Source organism: Oncorhynchus keta, chromosome 20, assembly GCF_023373465.1.
Source record: "Oncorhynchus keta strain PuntledgeMale-10-30-2019 chromosome 20, Oket_V2, whole genome shotgun sequence".
NCBI lineage: Eukaryota > Metazoa > Chordata > Actinopteri > Salmoniformes > Salmonidae > Oncorhynchus > Oncorhynchus keta.
This window is the reverse complement of record NC_068440.1, coordinates 47,704,544-47,725,274: the sequence shown is the minus strand read 5'-3', so window position 1 is coordinate 47,725,274 and position 20,731 is coordinate 47,704,544. Positions and strand designations below refer to the sequence as shown.

The window sequence follows — 20,731 nt, the reverse complement described above, 5'->3', positions numbered from 1 at the left end:
TCATCCACCACATCTCGCACGAATGGGCATGCCATTGTCAGAGCAGAAAGGAACACACAATTTTGGGCCTTCATATAGGCTAGTGGCCACACCTGGTGCTGGGGGTGGGCAAAAGAGGGCGATGCCTTATAACGATGACTTGGTTGTACTGATTGCTGGGAAAATAAAAAAACCTTAGAAAGATGCCACCGTCCTGTGTGCTCACAATAAGAGCTCATATGTCATGGCTCACTTGACTTTACGAGAATATACCTAATTTTTATTTTGAGCTGTGTCATCTTCTTGGAGCTGGGGAGGAAATACAAATAATGATTAATACATTTGTGTTACAGTTAGCATACAGTGTACATTGAAGGCATATCTCACCTCCCTCAAGTTTTTTTATTTCAAGGTCCAGTTTCCTAATTGTCCTCTTTATTTCGGACTCCAGTGCAAGATTTTCCATCTTTTTCTTCTTGTACTGAATGTCTATGTCTGCCAGTTCTATTTGGCGCCGGAGGTGGTTGCCATACAACTTTCTGATAGCTTGTGAGCTCTGTGAACACACTACAATTAGCGCAGCTGGAATTTGGCAGGATGTGGTGTCCTTTTATTAATACGCACTATGTTGCCAGGCTGGTTTTCCCACTGTATAGCATCTGGGTCCTGTAAAAGAAATTAGATATTTTGATGAGGACTCCTCACCATTGTAGAGTAAATAGTACTTTCACAGTCTTACCATGATACCTCATGCCTTCTGGAATCCAGAGAGATGGTCTCCTCCTCATCATCATCGTCTCCATCATTTGCTGCTGCACTGGGGCCTTCACCCTATCACATTTAATCGGATTCATATTGAAGCTAGTAGACAAGACATGCCAGGCCTACAGTATGCCTTTGATGGAGTACTCACTGGATCAGCATTGTCTGGTGCTTGTGCTGGTGGCTCTAACAGGAACACAGTGCTGCCAGACACTGCAAGGCAATAGGTAAACCAAAGTCGGACAGTCCAAATTGATTCAATATGAATGTGGTTGTATCCCATGTAGAGATGGAAGGACATACCTTGAATGAAGCGGGTGGCATCTTGGGAGGAACCTATGCTCGTCTCTTTCCCCCCAGGGATCCCCTCTAAGACGGGCCTGCCTTTATTTAGCTCCAAGGCCATGTCCTCTGCTGGGGTAAGGTCAGCCTTTGATGACCCACCACCCGTGCCTTGTCTGTGGGTATTCTTTTCACTGCTAAAACAGTACAGACAATGTGTGAGCAGGCACCTTCTGGGTACAATATATGCTTGTGCTTTAAATATTAGTCAGGGACCATACCATTCTGCAGAATGTTCTTGTATTTGATTTTGACCTGCTGCCATGTCCGTTTTGGCCCGTTCATGTTTAATCTACACACACACACACACACACACATTTAATGGAGTCACACTGCAAAAAATTACTTGGTATTTTTGTCTTGTTTTCAGTAAAAATATTTTAAAAAAAAAATTAAAGATGTATTTTCTTGATTTGCTAAATGACCTAGCAAAATAAGTATAGTTTAGACAAAAATATAAACTTTAAGTAAATGTGTGCTTAAAACAAGCAAATAAAAAATCTGTCAATATAATAAAAATTCTCTTGAAATAAGTTTACTTTTTCCATAAACACTTAATTTTAGAAAAGTTCTCGTTTCACTGGCAGATTTTTTTGCTTATTTTCCTAGGTAATTTTGCTCAAGAAAATATTAAAGATGTTTTTTTAGATATTTTTTTTTACTGAAAACAAGACAAAAATACTAAGTAAGAAAGACATTTTTGCAGTGCAGTGAGCAACCGACCTTGGGTCCTTTGAAAGGCGCTATATAAATTAAAGTGATTATTATTATAGCTCATCTATTTATTCAATTAAATTTTATTTATATAGCACTTCACAATTGTTTCATTCTGTCAAAGCAGCTTTACATTAATGAAAGCAGGAGAAACATACAACATAAGAAGCAGAGTACAACGGCTAAGATTAAATAATAAACGTGTAAGGCTTTAATAATAATTTATCATAGCTTTATACAGTGTGATGGACTTACTTTACACAATTTCACTCATATCTGCAGTGCATTTCAATTAAAAATTTAACCGTTTCATAATTACAGTACAACTGCGTTTTTGGAGATGTGAATTAAATATTTGAATTGTAATTGTGATGTTTGAGCGGTGAGTGTGTAATTGTGCACTACTTACGCATTCAGGCGGTCTGCAATACTTTGCCACGCTTTTTCTCTTTGCTTTATCACTGTGGCGGTGTTGCCTTCTTAATTATATCTTTTACCTCCTCGTATGCCTCCATGAGGATTTGTGCTTCCGACGGGGAAAAGTACGCGGCTCTAGTTGCCATGGTAAATCAGTTAATCTGATCTGTGGCGGGGTCTATTTGAGTGAGCCGTGAGCGAGCACCTATCCAGGATTGGTTTCACCTGGCTTAATGAATCCGTGTCTGCTCATCCTGGCTTGGTCTTTGTGCAACCAATTAAGCCTGGACGCACATGTTTTGGCTTTATTGAGCTCAGCTGAGTCATTTATCCCGGATGTCTTAATTCTACTTTTGTGCAACAGGCCCCAGGGTGTGACATGGGTTTATTTTGTTATGGTGTGTTATGGTGTGTTTTTGTATTGGGGTTTAATAGGTATTGGGATTGCGGCTGAGTAGGGGTGTCTAGATTAGGCTTGGCTGCCTGAGGCGGTTCTCAATCAGAGTCAGGTGATTCTCGTTGTCTCTGATTGTGAACCATATTTAGGTAGCCTGGGTTTCACTGTGTATTTTGTGGGTGATTGTTCCTGTCTCTGTTTGTTGTCACCAGATAGGCTGTGTAGGTTTTCACATTTCCGTTTGTTGTTTTTGTATTGTTCGTGTTTTTTTCTTTATTAAAGATGTATCGAACTAACCACGCTGCATTTTGGTCCGACTCTCCTTCAACGGAAGAAAGCCGTTACAGCTGGCTTGTGATGTGGGGGAGTTTTGCATCTGATGAAAGAACAAGATACATTTATTTTAGAAAACTGTTGTACTTACTTGGTATGAAACCTTTGTAGACTATTGGCATGCTTTTCCAGTAGTGGAAATGAAGAATCTTCAAAGTTTTTAAGAAAAGCTGGTTGAACGTGTCTGTAGTACACATCTAACCACTGAAAATGTAGAAAAATTTACTAGGTGTATTAAATCGTATTCAGAACCAGATTGTATTAAATATACTTACTGCATCTTCCTCCTCGTCTAATGAAACACTTGCAAATGTCCCTGTCTAGTTGCTTAACACCGATGACAGTCCATTTCTCATCAATTGGCAACTTGCATACCTCCCTTGAGCGCCATTTGTTCAGCTCCAATTGGAACTGACATATCAATAAATATGACAGTTAACTTAAAGTTATATTTTTTACAGCTCCAGCCCTTTGGAGATGTTTCAGAATGAGCAGAGACTCCAGACTCTACCTCTCGGACTTAGTGTCATAGGTTCCAGGCGTGGAACAGATCAGTGGACATGTCTGTAAAACCTCTTTGAGATATACGTGCTGCTAGGAACCAGCCTCGACAACATCCTGTGAAATTGCAGAGCGTGAAATTCAACAGCCATACATCATTTAAAAGCTTTATCAGATTTCAAAAAGGCTTTACCGCGAAAGCACACCATGCGATTATCTGAGGACAGCGCCCCGCGTACAAAAGCATTAAACATTTTCCAAACCAGCAGAGCCGTCAAGTCAGAAATTGAGAAAATAAATCACTTCCTCAATTTGCAATCCCAAGGGTCCCAGCTATATAACAAATGGTCTGTTTTTTTTCAATAAAGTACTTTAGTTGGCACGCTTGATTCAGTAATCCACCTGTTCCACTTGTTCAAAATGCATACAAAGGAATCCCAAAAGTTACCAAAAACAATGTTTCTAATCAATCCTGAGAGACCCTAAATTTAAGACGGAAAATAGTGTTCAATACCGGAGATGAATAACGAAGTGCGCGCCCTCATCCACACGCGCCAAAACACTACAGTCAAAATGAGAGCCATCTTGAAAAACTACAAAATTCTAGCTCATTTTTCAAAAACAAGCCTGAAACCCTTTCTAAAGACTTGACATCTAGTGGAAACCATAGAAACTGCAATCTGGGAGGATTTACTTTGATTTTCCCATAGACAGGCATTACAATTGGTGGTCACCTCAAAAGAAATTCTGGAATTCTGGATCCTCTGGTATTCGCCTGCCGTATCAGTTATGTTATACTCCGACATTATTTTAACCGTTTTAGAAACTTCAGAGTTTTCTATCCAATACTACCAATTACACGCATATCCTAGCTTCTGGGCCTGTCAGTCATCCAAACTTCTGAATACTGCTCCCTATCCCTAACAACTTCAAATGTTAGTAGGGGACTCAGATTTGGTATCACTTCAAGAACACTGGCTTTTAGGAGTACCACCCATCACTTTTTGTCCACCTAATGGTTGAACCTTGCCAATACCAAACTGAGCCTGCTCAGCTCCACACCTGGACCATTGCTCTTCTGTGTCTGGAGGAGAAGCAGAAGAGATGGAGTTGCATGGCAGCACTCCCTTCTGAATCACTTTACTGTTTCTGGGAAAATGTTCCTGATCTACTGCTTGGTAGAGGGGTTCACAACAGGATGCTGTTATTTGTGACTCAACAGTGTCTGACCCAGAAGACAAACAAATAGGGCTTGGGGGCTCAGTCTTATTCCCAGTGGTTTGTTTCCCTCTTGGAGAGGAGACGCCTGACCAGTTACTTCATTTTATATCTGTGGGCTGAGGCAGACGGCTCTACCAGCACTGTGACCTGAACTACACAGGAGGGTCTAAGAATAATGGAATCGGACTGTGCCCTAACCATAATGGAATCGGACTGTGCCTGAAGACTAGAGGATGTCGTCGTTTAATTTAACCTGAATTTGTAGTTGGTCTAACGCTTCCGGTTGACCATATAGAGCAGATGAACTACAGCAACGACTCCAACATATGTTCTGCATCGGTAGAGCAAATTGGCAGTTATGTGCACTTCCACACACATTGGTAGGGAGAGTTTAACCATAGCAGGCCTTGAGTCTGGTGTGGGGTGCTCCAGGGCCCAGAGGCTGGCCTGAAAGGTATTGAACACACAGGTTGGGTCCCTAACGGCCTCAATGAGATTGTTCTAAACTTTTATTCTATGATGATTTGATGACCTAATGCCTTTCGTTTCTTGTGATATAGGTTTGGTTTTGTCTGGTCTGTCCTTGTGATACGGGGGACGCATAGGCCACTTAGATTTTTTGTTTCTTTAGACAATTCTTTGGGTTAAATATAGCACTTATGTATATTAGGCATGGTTTTCCCTAGTGTGTCCTTGAGATAATTATCTGCCCTCTTATTTATGCACATGTAATAAAGCACTTATCAGTTTATAAAGTAGATGTGTTGGTGTTACTTTGCCACAAGACGAACTCAAAATGTTGCTCAGAATTAAATCACTGCCAACCAAACAAAAGGGGTTCTGAAAGACACCCATGTGGGTGCCCAGTAGGCTTGCCTAGGAAAAGACAAACCTAATAACACCAACAACAACTAAGGATAGGGAGCAAAACAAACAGGGAAAAACTCAACTCAGACCTCTTTCAAACTTAACTTGAGCTTGTAATCGCACCTCGGCTGATGTGAAGTGTAGCTCTCGCCAACATCTCTCAGGCTGCACTGGGCCAGCCACTCCTAAATAGCACCTGGGCCAACAGGTGAAACACTTTCCACTAACGAGATGGCAACCATCACAGGAGTAACACATAATGACTGACGAGGTGACACCAATCTGTGCACGTACATGCTAAAAGTCCAACCTCAAAACATAAAGGGAAAAACAAAAGCCTGTAACACCTCACCTTGTTTTTCCTATATTTGTGGCTGAACACAACTTATGAACTGCCCACCCTCGAGACAAATCCGCGACCAACTTGTCCTTACCATGGACATGTCTGATTTCAAGGGGAAATTCCTGTAATATTTGTATTTATTATGGATCCCCAGTACTCTTCCTGGGGTCCGGCAAAATGAAGGCAGAGGAAAGTTACTTCCTTACTGCAGAGCTTCTTTGTCTTTTCAGGATTCATTCTGTTTGATTGGGGAAGAGTCCCCAACGTAATGATGTAGTACATTTCATTTGAGTGGGAGAGAATAAACCATGGTATTCTAAAAGCAGAGCAACAATGTAAACTTTTTAATCTGGAGACAAATATGCCAAAATACATCAAGGTTTTTCTAGAATCTGATTTACTCAACCGTCCAACCGGCACAGGGTGTATTGGGCTTTTCTCGTACTCTCGAGGAAGACTATACAGTGCATTCAGAAAGTATTCTGACCCCTTGACTTTTTCCACATTTTATGTTACAGCCTTATTCTAAAATGGATTAAATCGTTATTCCCCATGATTACAAAGCAAAAACTGTCTTAGCAATGTTACATAAGAATTCAGACACTTTACTCAGTACTTTGAAGCACCTTTGTCAGTGATTACAACCTCAAGTCTTCTTGGGTATGACACTACAAGCTTGGCACACCTGTATTTGGGGAGTTTCTCCAATTCTTCTCTGCAGATCATCTTAAACTCTGTCAGGTTCGCTGCTCAGCTATTTTCAGGTCTCTCAGATCGGTTTCAAGTCTGCACTCTGGCTGGGACACTCACGGACATTAAGAGACTTGTCCCGAAGCCACTACTGCGTTGTCTTGGCTGTGTGCTTAGGATCATTGTGGAGTCACTAAACTGGTAGCTGGATGACAAATCAGAAAAATTATTAAACAGATTCCAAATCTCTACCATAAACTTTATACAAGTAACTCCATAAGGGATCAATTGGGGTAAGGTAAGGATTTTACGAAAGGCAAAACTAAATAAATAAACTAAGGTATAAACCAACTGAATTGCTCCACTCACTTAGACCGGATAGATCCAAGAGCAGGTCTCTGCTCTCATCTCGTGGCCATTTATTGTTACTGCTTGGAACCTTAATGTTGAAGTTTTTATTACATTTTTTTGTCCTTTAACTCGGCAAGTCAGTTAAGAAAAATTATTATTTACATCGATGGCCTACCCCGGCCAAACCCTAACCCGTGCGAAGCTGGGCCAATTGTGCGCAATTGTGGGCCCAAACAATTGTCAGACTTGGATCTATAAAACAGTATGTTCTCCAAATGGCTTCTAATTAATATTTATTCTAGAAACATAAAAGGAAAAAAAGGAAAAGCGCTCCTGACGTTTCACCATCATAGGCTTCTTCAGAGGATAGTTGGACATGCAGGAACATAAGAGGGTGTGGAGGGGTTGGCCCAAAATTCAAGGGATTGTTAACAATTGGCCATGGGATCTATCCCTCAAGTCCACTAAAGGGTCCCCAGGAATACACCGGCTCCCTCTATTGGCTAATAGGACTCAAACAAAATAAATTATGAATTCCTAACAGGTTCCAGTGCTAGAGTAAAATGTCATTTTCATATAAAGGAAGGAGGATATTGTTAAGGGAACATCTGTAGATGTAGATAACGGTCCCCTCAAAATGCAAAAAAAAATAACACAGGATGAAAACAAGAGAATTATAATAAAAACGAAGGGTGGTGAAGGTGGTAATTTTAATATAAGAAAATAGGGGAGAATATTAAAAATAATTTCTATACAGATATTTGTTGTAGGTTTAAGTAAGGACATCTGGATCTCACTAGAGGTTAAGGTTAGGCATGGAAACCAAAGAGGTTAAGGTTAGGACTCAGGCCTCAGGAAGGGCTGGGGTTAGGTTTTAAGTCAGCTAGTTTGCTTTCCGGTGTGCAGGACTATCTCCTATGTATCCCTTTTTAATAACACGCCGTCATGTTGGCTATAATACTGAAAGGACAGATCCTCCTAGGATCATGAAGTAGGTTCTAAAATGACTGTTTATCTGGGTGGCAGTACAGGATCCGATATGGTGAGAAATGCATTCAACCATAGTGTTTGTTGTTAATATAAATGCAACATTGTACATTCAATTGGTTTTGTTTTATTCTGTTAAAAGAAAGGAAAAGTCAAACTTAACCAAATAAAACTTAAATATAGAGAATATAATGAAACCATGTTCTATTCCATTCATTGTCCTATCTGTTAAAACCCATTTTCTAGAACTTCTCATTCAGGCCATTTTGGTGTTATTGTTTGTAGGTGCTGGATCCACCCCCATTCTACCATCTTTTGCTGCCCACAGGTCCAGCCTATATGTGACTGTAACCCTGATATGGTGAAGTGAGTGATGGGGTACTCCTGGAAGTTGGTTATGAGTACCGTTTGTAGGTGGGCCCTTTGATGTTATACAGGTGCTGTTTGAGTCTGGTTTCTATGGTTGGTTTGGTTTCTCTAATGTATTGTTTATTGCAAAGTGTGCATGTAATGATATAAATGGCATTACGTGTGTTCATTGGTCTTTTTTTGAATGATTGTTTTCTTAATGCTGAAATGATTCTATGGTTTGAGTGGTATGTAAGTGTGAGCTGTAGAGATGTGTTTGATTGATGTAAGGGTCTGATTCTATTTGAAAATGTAGTTACTAGGGCAATGATGATTTTCTGCTGATTTGAATGTTGAAGACAAAGGAACAAAGACAGAGTTGCGGTTTGCTAATTGGTGCAGATCCCACAGGGGAGTCATGGTTAGGGTGGAGAATAGAGATGGTGGTTAGGGTAATGGTTAGGAGTGGGGTTTGGGAAGAGGTTAGGGGTAGGATTACAACCCTGGGTAATGGTGAAGGTTAGAGTCCTGGGAAGGAGTGGGGGTAGGAATGGGATTAGGATTAGGACAGACAATAGGAGAGGTTTGAGTAGAATTGTAGTGGGGTGGAGAGATGGATTATTTTGTGGTCTGAGTGTTGGATGAATGGGAGGGAGGGCGGCCAATGTGTTATTTTTAATGGTTCTTAAACATAGTTTAGAATATCCTCTTCTAAGTGCATTGAATAGTGAATTTATTGCATAATTCAGGTCTTGTTTGCAAGATGATATCCTGTAGAACCGTATAATTTGATTTTATTATTCCCTTAAATGTATGTTTGGGGTGGTAACTGTGTTTATGAAGTAAAGCATGTGTGTCTGTTGGTTTGAAGTAGACTCTAGTGTGTAGTGTTTTCTGTGATTGATTTGTTATTACTGAAAAAAACTTGTCTAAGAAGGTGACTTCTTGCGGATGAATTGTGTATTTAACCTTGATGGATGGATGATGACTGTTGAGAATGTTGTAGCTGTTCCCTCCACCTGCAGGTAATATTGGTCATTGAATAAGAAGTCATTACTAGTCAGGCTGATTTCTAATAGTTGTAATATTTCTTTGTCCGGTCTAGTGTTGTCTGGGTATCTCTTGAAGATATTTCTAATTGCTTGTATTCCTGTTGCTGTATTTATGTTGGTGTATAGGCTATCAATATCTATTGTGAATATGTGTGTATGGGAGGGAACAACTATGGGTCCAATCCTCTCCATGAAGTGGTAGGTGTCCCTGAGGAAGCTGGGGTGCCTAGTGGAGAGAGGGTTGATATGATGATCTATATATTGCGAAATGTTATAGGATTCACTATTGCAGTCTGAGACAATCGGTCTGCCAGGAGGAACTTCAAAGGGAATTGTCCATGTCTCCGGTTCCTTGTGTACTTTTAACAGTAAATAGAATAGTCTAGGTCGTGGGGTGTCTGTACCGTAGAGAAAGTCCCGTTGTTTTGCTGTGATGTAGTGTTGGTCGTAGAGTCTTTTTATTATTGTCCTTAGCTGTGTCTGTGTCTGTGGTTGTATACTGTTTTCTATATGTTTATAATGTTTGGTGTTTGATAACTGTCTGTTGGCTTCATACATGTATTGATGTTTATCCAATATTACTATTTTTGAACCTTTGTCTGCTGGTTTAATGATGATGTGTGGGTTGTTTTTAAGTTGTTGTATTGCCTGTCTTTCTACGTGTGTGAGGTTATCCTCCCTATCTGTGTGAGTCTGATGACTGTGAAGTGTGTTTTTGTCCATTCTAATTAGTCTCCTGATTCTGCCATCTATCTGGGAGGTTTTAGGTTCCCAGGTAGATGGTAAAGTAAATGGTAGGTGATTGTCCTCTGTGTTGTAGTCAAAATAGTCCAACAGTTTAAGTCGTCTATGGTATTTGTGGGTGTCCCTTTGAAGTTCCTCCAAAACAAATTTGGTTGGGTGAGGGATGAATGTCAACCCTCTCTCCAGGAGCTGTGCCTGTGCTGCTGTGGGGATGAATGTCAACCCTCTCTCCAGGAGCTGTGCCTGTGCTGCTGTGGGGATGAATGTCAACCCTCTCTCCAGGAGCTGTGTCTGTGCTGCTGTGGGGATGAATGTCAACCCTCTCTCCAGGAGCTGTGTCTGTGCTGCTGTGGGGATGAATGTCAACCCTCTCTCCAGGAGCTGTGTCTGTGCTGCTGTGGGGATGAATGTCAACCCTCTCTCCAGGAGCTGTGTCTGTGCTGCTGTGGGGATGAATGTCAACCCTCTCTCCAGGAGCTGTGTCTGTGCTGCTGTGGGGATGAATGTCAACCCTCTCTCCAGGAGCTGTGTCTGTGCTGCTGTGGGGATGAATGTCAACCCTCTCTCCAGGAGCTGTGTCTGTGCTGCTGTGGGGATGAATGTCAACCCTCTCTCCAGGAGCTGTGTCTGTGCTGCTGTGGGGATGAATGTCAACCCTCTCTCCAGGAGCTGTGCCTGTGTTGCTGTGGGGATGATGGATTTGGAAATATTAGATGATAACATTAATGTTGAATGGTCCCACGCTCCCCCTGGTGAACGATCTGCACCGGTTTCTGAGGAAGGAAAGATGTTGAAAGACTATTTCTATCTAGACTGTGGCTTGTGGTTAATGTAAATTTAACTGTCTACACCAGTGTTGAAAGATGAGGTCTGCTGTGGTGGATGTCCAGTATATGAGGTCTGTTGTTGTGTGAAATGTGTCTTGTGGGATCTCTAATAGGGTTGGGAAGTTAGTGGTGATGTAAGCGTTGATGAGCTTAAGGTTTCTCTTCTGCTGTGGAGTAAGAAGAGGTGAATGGCTGATGACAGGAATGTATATTGTTGCGTTTGGAAATGTTTTTTTTGCCTCCTTGTGCATACCTGACAACTGTTTTAGTGATGTTTGGAATGGGTCATGGTCTTTATTGTTCAGGCCCACCGAGATAACAACCGTCGCTGTGTCTGTGTATGGGGGTTTTCTCCAGTACTTTTATGAAGTGATAGAATGTTGCCCCTGGGTAACTGTCTACCTGGATGTTGGTTATTGAATGGTGGGACCCGAGTTTGAGATTTATGATGAGTGTTGTGCCTCAATGTTCCAATCTGCTACCTTGTGGGTTGTTAGGGTTGGGGGGTTTTTAGGGTTAGGGTTTAGGGGGTTGTTGGTTAGGGTTAGGGTTGGGGTTAGGGTTGGGGTTAGGGTTTGGGGTTAGGGTTAGGGTTGGGGTTAGGGTTGGGGTTTAGGGTTAGGGTTAGGGTTAGGGTTTAGGGTTTAGGGTAAAGGGTTTGGGTTAAAATAAACTGGTTTTTCAGGTGCACAGGCCTTATGTTCCCCTCCAATGTCCTAATAAAATGCTATTAAAAATGTGGTACCCTCCAAGAGTCGCTAGATGGCAGCATAAGATCATAAATAAAACACAGATGGTAAAAAGTCTTGAAAGCAGTAGGCCAGGCCTCTAGAGGGCAGAATTTTCAGGTAGGTCATGAATAAACAAATGTATGCTCTAAAGTCAATCACTCTTGGTTGTAGTGCTATATATCAACAGGGAAACCTACACACGATCCATAAAACCACCTTTTCTTTATTAAAAATAATGTTGTATTCCAACTAAAAAAAGTTCAATCCCTCCAACCCCTCCCCACCGCCCTATCCATGTTTCTTATTTAAACCCTCTGGTGTAATGGTTTTTAAAACTCTGATCTAATTGCGTTCTGCTGTCTCCTGGTCCACCCAGGACCCGACTGCAGACCCGATGTACTGAGGTTGGTGATGGGGTGGTCTTGAAAGTGATTAACCTGTACGGTCTGTAATTATGCTTGTTTGATGTTGTACAGATGTTTCAACCGGGTTTCTATTGTATGTTTTGTTTGACCTATATAGTGTTTATTTCATATTGTACAGGTGATAATATAGATAACATTGAAGGTGCTGAGGGAAAGGTTCTCTGTGATTGGGGCAGAGGTGTCACTGTGGGGATTGGAAATTATTTTTCTCTGTCTAGTGGGTGGTATAGGGTTTGGTGGTTGTGGTGGTACGTTACTGAACTTTGCCTGAGTGAGTAAGTCTTTGAGATTTTTATTCTTCCTGAATGCTGAAATGATTCTGTAAGGTTGAAGGGGTGGGTTAACCTGTTGTACTATGGAGAAATTGTTTTATTGCTTGATGTAGGGGTCTGACTCTATGAAAATCTTGAACCCGGGTTAGGGTAAGGCTTAAGGTCAGGATTGGGGGTGGGATGCGAACCCGGGTAAGGGTTAGGGTCGGGGGTAGGATGCAAACCCTGGTAAGGGTTAATGTTTAGAAAATTAACCATTGATATAGGTGGACTGTTTCCTGTCAGTTAGATATGACTGTACCCAATTCAATCCTACCTTCTTAAAGGGAGAATTAATTTAGTCAATTATTTAATGATCCACTAAATCAAATGCTGCACTGAAATCTAAAAATAGTACACCCACAAACCTGCCATTATCCATAGCATTGAGCCACTGGTCATTCATGTCAACCAATGCAATGGTTTTTGAGATAAGCATGCTGATTGGCTGTAACCAGATTGTTCGTTTCCATGTACTCCCATATTTGTCTACTCACAATACCCTCCAATATCTTACTGAGTGAAGGGAGTAGACTAATTGGTCGACTATTGGCAGGAGTAATGGGTTCTTTGCAGTCTTTCGGAATAGGACACAGTTTCGCATGCTTCCATACATTTGAAAACATCCCCTTTTCCAGTGACCAATTAAATATGTATTTCAGTGGAGCTGCAATCTGGGGAGCAGCATAGCAAAGTAAAACATTGTCCATAAGATCATAACCTGTAGATTTACAATCGGGTAATAACTTCAATATGTTTCACACCTCCTCCACTGACACTGTAGACTAAAAGTGCAGGTCTTGTTGCTCAATATGATCATCAATCCATTGGACAATAGCTTGTTTGGAAGAATGTATGTTTACATTTTTGCTCAGTAAATAAATGTTTATTTTGTAAAAAAATCAAATCATTGACAGTATCAGCTGGTTTTGTTATTGTTCTCCCACCAACCTCCACACTAGATGGGCTTGATAAGATAGATGTACCAAGTAGGCCCTTAACCAACTGTATTCCATACCTTTTTTAGAATCAAAAGCATTTTTGTAAAATAACGTTATTTTTTTTACATTTAATTTAACTGCATAATTACATAATGTTTCATATTTCTAGTTCTGATTTGGCTGCTAAAAGTTTTTGCCATATTTCTTTGAGAAAAAGCCTCAGCAAGTTCATCATCAATCCATGGAGATGGAGGAGCCCCAACAGTGCTCTTTCTTATAGGGGCATGATGGTCCATTACCTCAGTGAGCAAATCAATAAAACATTCTGTAGCGTGATTTAAATCATCCTCTAGATAAATCAGCTCCCAGGGTACAGCAGCCAAATATCTCATGATTAAATGTTATACAAATTCTCTTGGCCACAATCCTAGGGAGTTTCTTTGTAACCTTGGTGTTCATGGTTATGGTCACAATATTATGGTCTGTTCAGCCCACTGGCATTGATCTGGCTTTTAAGCATTGCAATGGTATATTACAGAAGATCAGATCAATGCATGTGTCTGAACGATGACCCTTCTTAGTTGATGATCAAGTAGTATCATTAGCCATTTGTTTCAAACCACAGCTCTTGGCATATCTCAGTTAACTTAGTTCTATATGATTCCTTCCAATTTATATTGAAATCACCCAAGATAAATACATCTCTGTGGCCTGGTCAAACCCAGTGCATAAGTCACCCATATAGGACACCTTAGAGCTATGAGGTCTATACACACATCCTACCAATATGGGTGCTGGTGAGGCAGATTGAGCCTATAGTGCCTCTATTTGACCTACATTAAGAAAATCCCCCCTCTTAAAGGGTATATGATTCTGAATGTACAGTGCTACACCTCCACCATTCCTATTCCTGTCTCTTCTCAGTAGACTATATCTATTATTCCTCCCTTCTCAGTAGACTATATCTATTATTCCTGTCCCTTCTCAGTAAGACTATATCCATGAATGTTCATTTGCCCATCATTTACAGGTGCATCTAAATGTGTTTCTGTCAGAGCCAAAATATGAATATGATTTATGTTGACCAAGTTAAAAACCTCATGTATTTTGTTAGTAAGGCTACATACACTAACCTGCGCTATATGCAGCCCTTTCCTTGTCAAGTGGAGATCAATAGAGCATGTATTTGTTGAAGTTGTCATGATACACTACAACAAACTCAGACTTGAACATTAAATTTAAAATAGCCAGTGAGTTACTCTAGAGTCCCAATACAATTGCCCGTTGATGTAAAGTTTATCCATCACCATAGAGACTCGTTGATTCAGGCAACGCCTTTCCTTCATGATGGGATACATTTCCTTTTCTCCTTTCATTGATCTCGGTGGGGAAGTGATCATTCATTCCAAAATCAGTGTTTCTGAGTTCTCTGCCCCTGCTCTTCGTCATTTCATTTTGCTTAAATTTGTCAACGTGCAAGAGGCCTAAAAGAATGACCTTTGGCCTTCTATGGACACTGGGCACACCATGAATGCATTGATGTAGAGTCTACAGTACAGCACCATCCCTTTACCTCCATCATGAATAATATATCCAAGATAGAGTCACAGTACAGCACCATGTTCCCTTTAAGCCTTTTCATGGGTGGCACCATTTTTTAACAAGTCAAGTACATTTCCACCATACCTCCACCATGAATAGAGTCTACAGTACATTTCAGCACCATGTTCCCTTTACCTCCACCATGAATAGAGTCTACAGTACATTTCAGCACCATGTTCCCTTTCCTTAGATCATCAATCTGACATTGTCTGAATTCTAGACGGGCACATAATGCATTGATGTCCTCTTGTAATATATCCAAGATGTCAAGTTTAGCAAGCCTTTCATGGGTGGATTTTAACAAGTCAACATCCATATCAGTAAACCTCTCCCCACTCGCCACGTGCGGACTCATACTCGGGGTTGGTTTCGTTCAATCATTGATACCGCTTGGTCAACTTGGCTTTGGTTTGTTTTGTTGATTGGGTTTGTTGTCCTTTTGGGGTGGGAGGGGGGTTGTTGTCCTTAACAATGCTTGAATCCTCCCAAACCAGCGACATGTTTCTCTTTGAGTTCATAAGTATCTCTCGTCAATAAATCGTTCGAGCTCTTCAATGGATTCTGAATCATGGTGATCAATGTAAGTTTGTGTACTGTTTCTCTACTTAGCCTACCGCTATATTAAGTGCCAGAGTTGAAGGTGTTTTATGGTTGTGTGAGTGATTGGATGATGTTGTTGTAGTGTGTTTGGATGAACAGCAACAAGCGGATATTACATTGGTTGGTGTTTGCTGCTATCAGGGCTGTGGTGTGGTCTGTAGGTGAGGAGTGCTTGATGAAGGCGGTGAAACGTTTCCCCCGTCTCATGCCAACAGGGAACATTTGGGTTGAGATGGCAGTCTCAATTTATTGCTCTGGTGTATTGCTTGAATTAACTTAAAGTACACCTGGACTATCTATATAGTCACATAATCAGGGGGTTGGTTGAGTTGGGGCAGTCGGTGGGTAGGCCCTGGTGGGATTGTGTTGATACGGGATTGTTCGGCTCTATAGGGGAAGCGTTGTGTTGTTCCATGGAGGAAGGGCTGTGGTGTTCTGTTCGTGTGAAGGTGTCGCTCTTTTCAACAGGGATTGCATTATGAATGAATTACACTGGGTGTGGTCCTAAAACTATAGCAAACAGTGTTATCAATAGGCCAAATGACAAGACAGTTTGTCCTCCCGGGCGTGTGAACTATATTTAACAGGATGTGGATCTTCCCAAACAGCACAAGGCTTCTTATGCCTTAATGTTTGTGGGCTTGAAAAAAGTGGATAATTGAGGTGGCTGATAGTTGAGGGTTATTTTGATGTTCGGGTTACTCCTAGGGTTGAAATGGTGGATGAAGTCCTGATAAAACAGATTCTCCTTGCAGTTAAAATGTCCTGGATGAGCCCTTCACACCCACCTTGATGTTTGTAGGCTGAAGTTCAGGGTTCTTTGTTTTGTTTGCTCATAGGGTTGAAGTGGTGTTGCCTGGTGGATTCTTCTGGCAATTTAAAAAATGTCCTGGATGTTATATCACCAAACTCCTAAAACATTCACTTCCTGTTTTTAAAACATAACCTTTAATAAATGACTTATAATCAAGTTCAATGCAAGAAAACCAAAGTGAGGCCCGCTGTGTTGTCCTGTTTTAAAAGTCCTCCTGGCGTTTCACAGTAATGCTGCTTCTTCATAGGACATTTGACTCATTGAGAACCCCTAGTGCTTTTAAAAGAGAGCAGTTGGAACAGGGGAGGAGAAACCATCCCATTGCTCCTCCGGTGGGTGCGGGCCTAGCTGTTGCCCTTGTTGTTAGTTGGCTGGTGGTTATCCCTTAGCCTACAGGCCTTTGAGAAGATAAGCCTATCCAAACTATTGGTTCATTTGAATGTTTATGCAAATGTAGAAGGTCACTGATTTGCTGTAGAAGTTAATCAGACTAATGTCTTGTCCTAAGAGTGTATCGATTGGTCCCAGGTCTAGCCCTTTTTTGCCCCAACTGTCCCTACCTCATCTATATACTGCCTATTTTCTGTTCTCTTTCCCTTTACTATCCCTTTTCTCACCCTCTCCTGTCCCTATCCTATGTATATTTTCTGTGTTATGTTGTTCCTTTCTCTGTCACCGTTCATTTTATTGTTTGGTTGTTTTGTATGGCTCTTGGTGATGTGGGGTCACTGTGGCATAATGAGACAAAAGGGGGGATCAACAGTTATTGCCAAGGTTACTGGTCTAGTAAATCTCCCAGTGGGCATAAAGGTGGGGGACCAGCAGACAGCAAGAGACCAGCACCGAAAAATAAAAATGCAGGGTTAGGGGTTTTGCCATTCAGACCCAGGGTGGCGAATCACTTGGATTCTGTGTCCTTTCTCTGGGCGATGGTAGAAATAGTTCCTAGTCCAGTGATATTCAGATGTATAATGGGGTGTGTTTGGAAATGTGTGGACAATTTGTTATTGATTGTATATAGGTGTTTGAGATGCAAACCCAGTTTCAAATCAAATGTTATTTGTCACATACACATGGTTAGCAGATGTTAATGCGAGTGTAGCGAAATGCTTGTGCTTCTAGTTCCGACAATGCAGTAATAACCAACGAGTAATCTAGCTCACAATTCCAAAACTACTACCTTATACACACAAGTGTAAAGGGATAAAGAATATGTACATAAGGATATATGAATGAGTGATGGTACAGAGCGGCATAGGCAAGATGCAGTAGATGGTATCGAGTACAGTATATACATATGAGATGAGTATGTAAACAAAGTGGCATAGTTTAGTGGCTAGTGATACATGTATTACATAAAGATGCAGTAGATGATATAGAGCACAGTATATACGTATACATATGAGAAAAAATGTAGGGTATGTAAACATTATATTAAGTAGCATTGTTTAAAGTGGCTAGTGATTTTATATTTTCCATCAATTCCCATTATTAAAGTGGCTGGAGTTGTATCCGTGTGTTGGCAGCAGCCACTCAATGTTAGTGATGGCTGTTTTAACAGTCTGATGGCCTTGATAGAAGCTGTTTTTCAGTCTCTCGGTCCCAGCTTTGATGCACCTGTACTGACCTCGCCTTCTGGATGATAGCGGGGTGAACAGGCAGTGGCTCGGGTGATTGTTGTCCTTGATGATCTTTATGGCCTTCCTGTGACATCGGGTGGTGTAGGTGTCCTGGAGGGCGGGTAGTTTGCCCCCGGTGATGCGTTGTGCAGACCTCACTAACCTCTGGAGAGCCTTACGGTTGTGGGCGGAGCAGTTGCCGTACCAGGCGGTGATACAGCCCGACAGGATGCTCTCGATTCTGCATCTGTAGAAGTTTGTGAGTGCTTTTGGTGACGAGCCAAATTTCTTCAGCCTCCTGAGGTTGAAGATCTGCTGCTGCGCCTTCTTCACGATGCTGTCTGTGTGGGTGGACCAATTCAGTTTGTCTGATGTGTAAGCCGAGGAACTTAACTTACTACCCTCTCCACTACTGTTCCATCGATGTGGATAGGGGGGTGTTCCCTCTGCTGTTTCCTGAAGTCCACAATCATCTCCTAAGTTTTGTTGACGTTGAGTGTGAGGTTATTTTCCTGACACCACACTCAGAGGGCCCTCGCCTCCTCCCTGTAGGCCGTCTCGTTGTTGTTGGTAATCAAGCCTACCACTGTTGTGTCGTCCGCAAACTTGATGATTGAGTTGGAGGCGTGCGTGGCCACGCAGTCGTGGGTGTACAGGAGAGGGCTCAGAACGCACCCTTGTGGGGCCCCAGTGTTGAGGATCAGTGGGGTGGAGATGTTGTTACCTACCCTCACCACCTGGGGGCGGCCCGTCAGGAAGTACAGTAACCAGTTGCACAGGGCGGGGTCGAGACCCAGGGTCTCGCTTGATGACGAGTGTGGAGGGTACTATGGTGTTAAATGCTGAGCTGTAGTCGATGAACAGCATTCTCACATAGGTATTCCTCTTGTCCAGATGGGTTAGGGCAGTGTGGTTGAGATTGCATCGTCTGTGGACCTATTTGGGCGGTAAGCAAATTAGAGTGGGTCTAGGGTGTCAGGTAGGGTGGAGGTGATATGGTCCTTGACTAGTCTCTCAAAGCACTTCATGATGTCGGAAGTGAGTTCTACGTTTAGTTGTTTAGCTTAGTTACCTTAGCTTTCTTGGGAACAGGAACAATGGTGGCCTTCTTGAAGCATGTGGGAACAGCAGACTGGGATAGAGATTGATTGAATATGTCCGTAAACACACCAGCCAGCTGGTCTGTGCATGCTCTGAGGGCGCAGCTGGGGATGCCGTCTGGGCCTGCAGCCTTGCGAGGGTTAACACGTTTAAATGTTTTACTCACCTCTGCTGCAGTGAAGGAGAGTCCGCATGTTTTGGTTGCGGGCCGTGTCAGTGGCACTGTATTGTCCTCAAAGCGTGCAAAAAAAGTTATTTAGTCTGCCTGGGAGCAAGGCATCCTGGTCCGTGACTGGGCTGGTTTTCTTTTTGTAATCCGTGATTGACTGTAGACCCTGACACATACCTCTTGTGTCTGAGCCGTTGAATTGCGATTCTACTTTGTCTCTATACTGACGCCTAGCTTGTTTGATTGCCTTGGAGGGAATAGCTACACTGTTTGTATTCGGTCATGTTTCCGGTCACCTTGCCCTGATTTTAAAAGCAGTGGTTCGCGCTTTCAGTTTCACGCGAATGCTGCCATCAATCCACGGTTTCTGGTTTGGAAATGTTTTAATCGTTGCTATGGGAACGACATCTTCAACGCACGTTCTAATGAACTCGCTCACAGAATCAGCGTATTTGTCAATGTTGTTGTTTGACGCAATACGGGGGCGGCAGCGTAGCCTAGAGGTTAGAGCGTTGGACTAGTAACCGGAAGGTTGCAAGTTCAAACCCCCGAGCTGACAAGATACAAATCTGTTGTTCTGCCCCTGAACAGGCAGTTAACCCACTGTTCCTAGGCCATCATTGAAAATAAGAATTTGTTCTTAACTGACTTGCCTAGTTAAATAATAAATATCCCAGTCCATGTGATGGAAGCAGTCTTGGAGTGTGGAATCAGATTGGTTGAATAGACCTCAGCGTGGGAGCTTCTTGTTTTAGCTTCTGTCTGTAGGCAGGGAGCAACAAAATGGAGTCGTGGTCAGCTTTTCCGAAAGGAGGGCGGGGGAGGGCCTTATATGCATCGCAGAAGTTAGAATAACGATGATCCAAGGTTTTACCAGCCCTGGTTGCGCAATCGATATGCTGATACAATTTAGGGAGTCTTGTTTTTAGATTAGCCTTGTTAAAATCCCCAGCTACAATGAATGCAGTCTCAGGATGTGTGGATTCCAGTTTGCAAAGAGTCAAATAAAGTTAGTTCAGAGCCATCGACGTGTCTGCTTGGGGGGAATATATATTATAATGATTATAATCGAAGAGAATTCCCTTGGTAGATAATGCGGTCGACATTTGATTGTGAGAAATTCTAAATCAGGTGAACAGAAGGACTTGAGTTCCTGTATGTTGTTGTGACCACGTCTCGTTAACCATAAAGCATACGCCCCCGCCTCTCTTCTTACCAGAAAGATGTTTGTTTCTGTCTGCGCGATGCGTGGAGAAACCAGCTGGCTGCACCGACTCCGATAGCGTCTCTCGAGTGAGCCATGTTTCCGTGAAGCAAAGAACGTTAGTCTCTGATGTGCCTCTGGAATGCTACCCTTGCTCGGATTTCATCAACCTTGTTGTCAAGAGACTGGACATTGGCGAGTAGTATGCTAGGGAGTGACGCGCGATGTGCCCGTCTCCGGAGCCTGACCAGAAAACCGCTTCGTTTGCCTCTTTTACGACGTCGTTGTTTTGGGTCGCAGGCTGGGATCCATTCAGTTGTCCTGGGTGAAAGGCAGAAC

At 42.2% G+C, this 20,731-nt stretch overlaps 1 long non-coding RNA gene across 1 annotated transcript; it reads right to left on the bottom strand.

Moving 5' to 3' along the window:
- Window positions 1-495: 495 nt before the first annotated feature.
- LOC127910135 (uncharacterized) lies at window positions 496-1,176 on the bottom strand. Its single transcript, XR_008073999.1, has 3 exons — window positions 1,045-1,176; window positions 719-954; window positions 496-645 (listed from the first exon to the last, which is right to left on the bottom strand). It is a non-coding gene; the product is annotated as an uncharacterized LOC127910135 (long non-coding RNA).
- Between the last annotated feature and the right edge of the window lie 19,555 nt (window positions 1,177-20,731).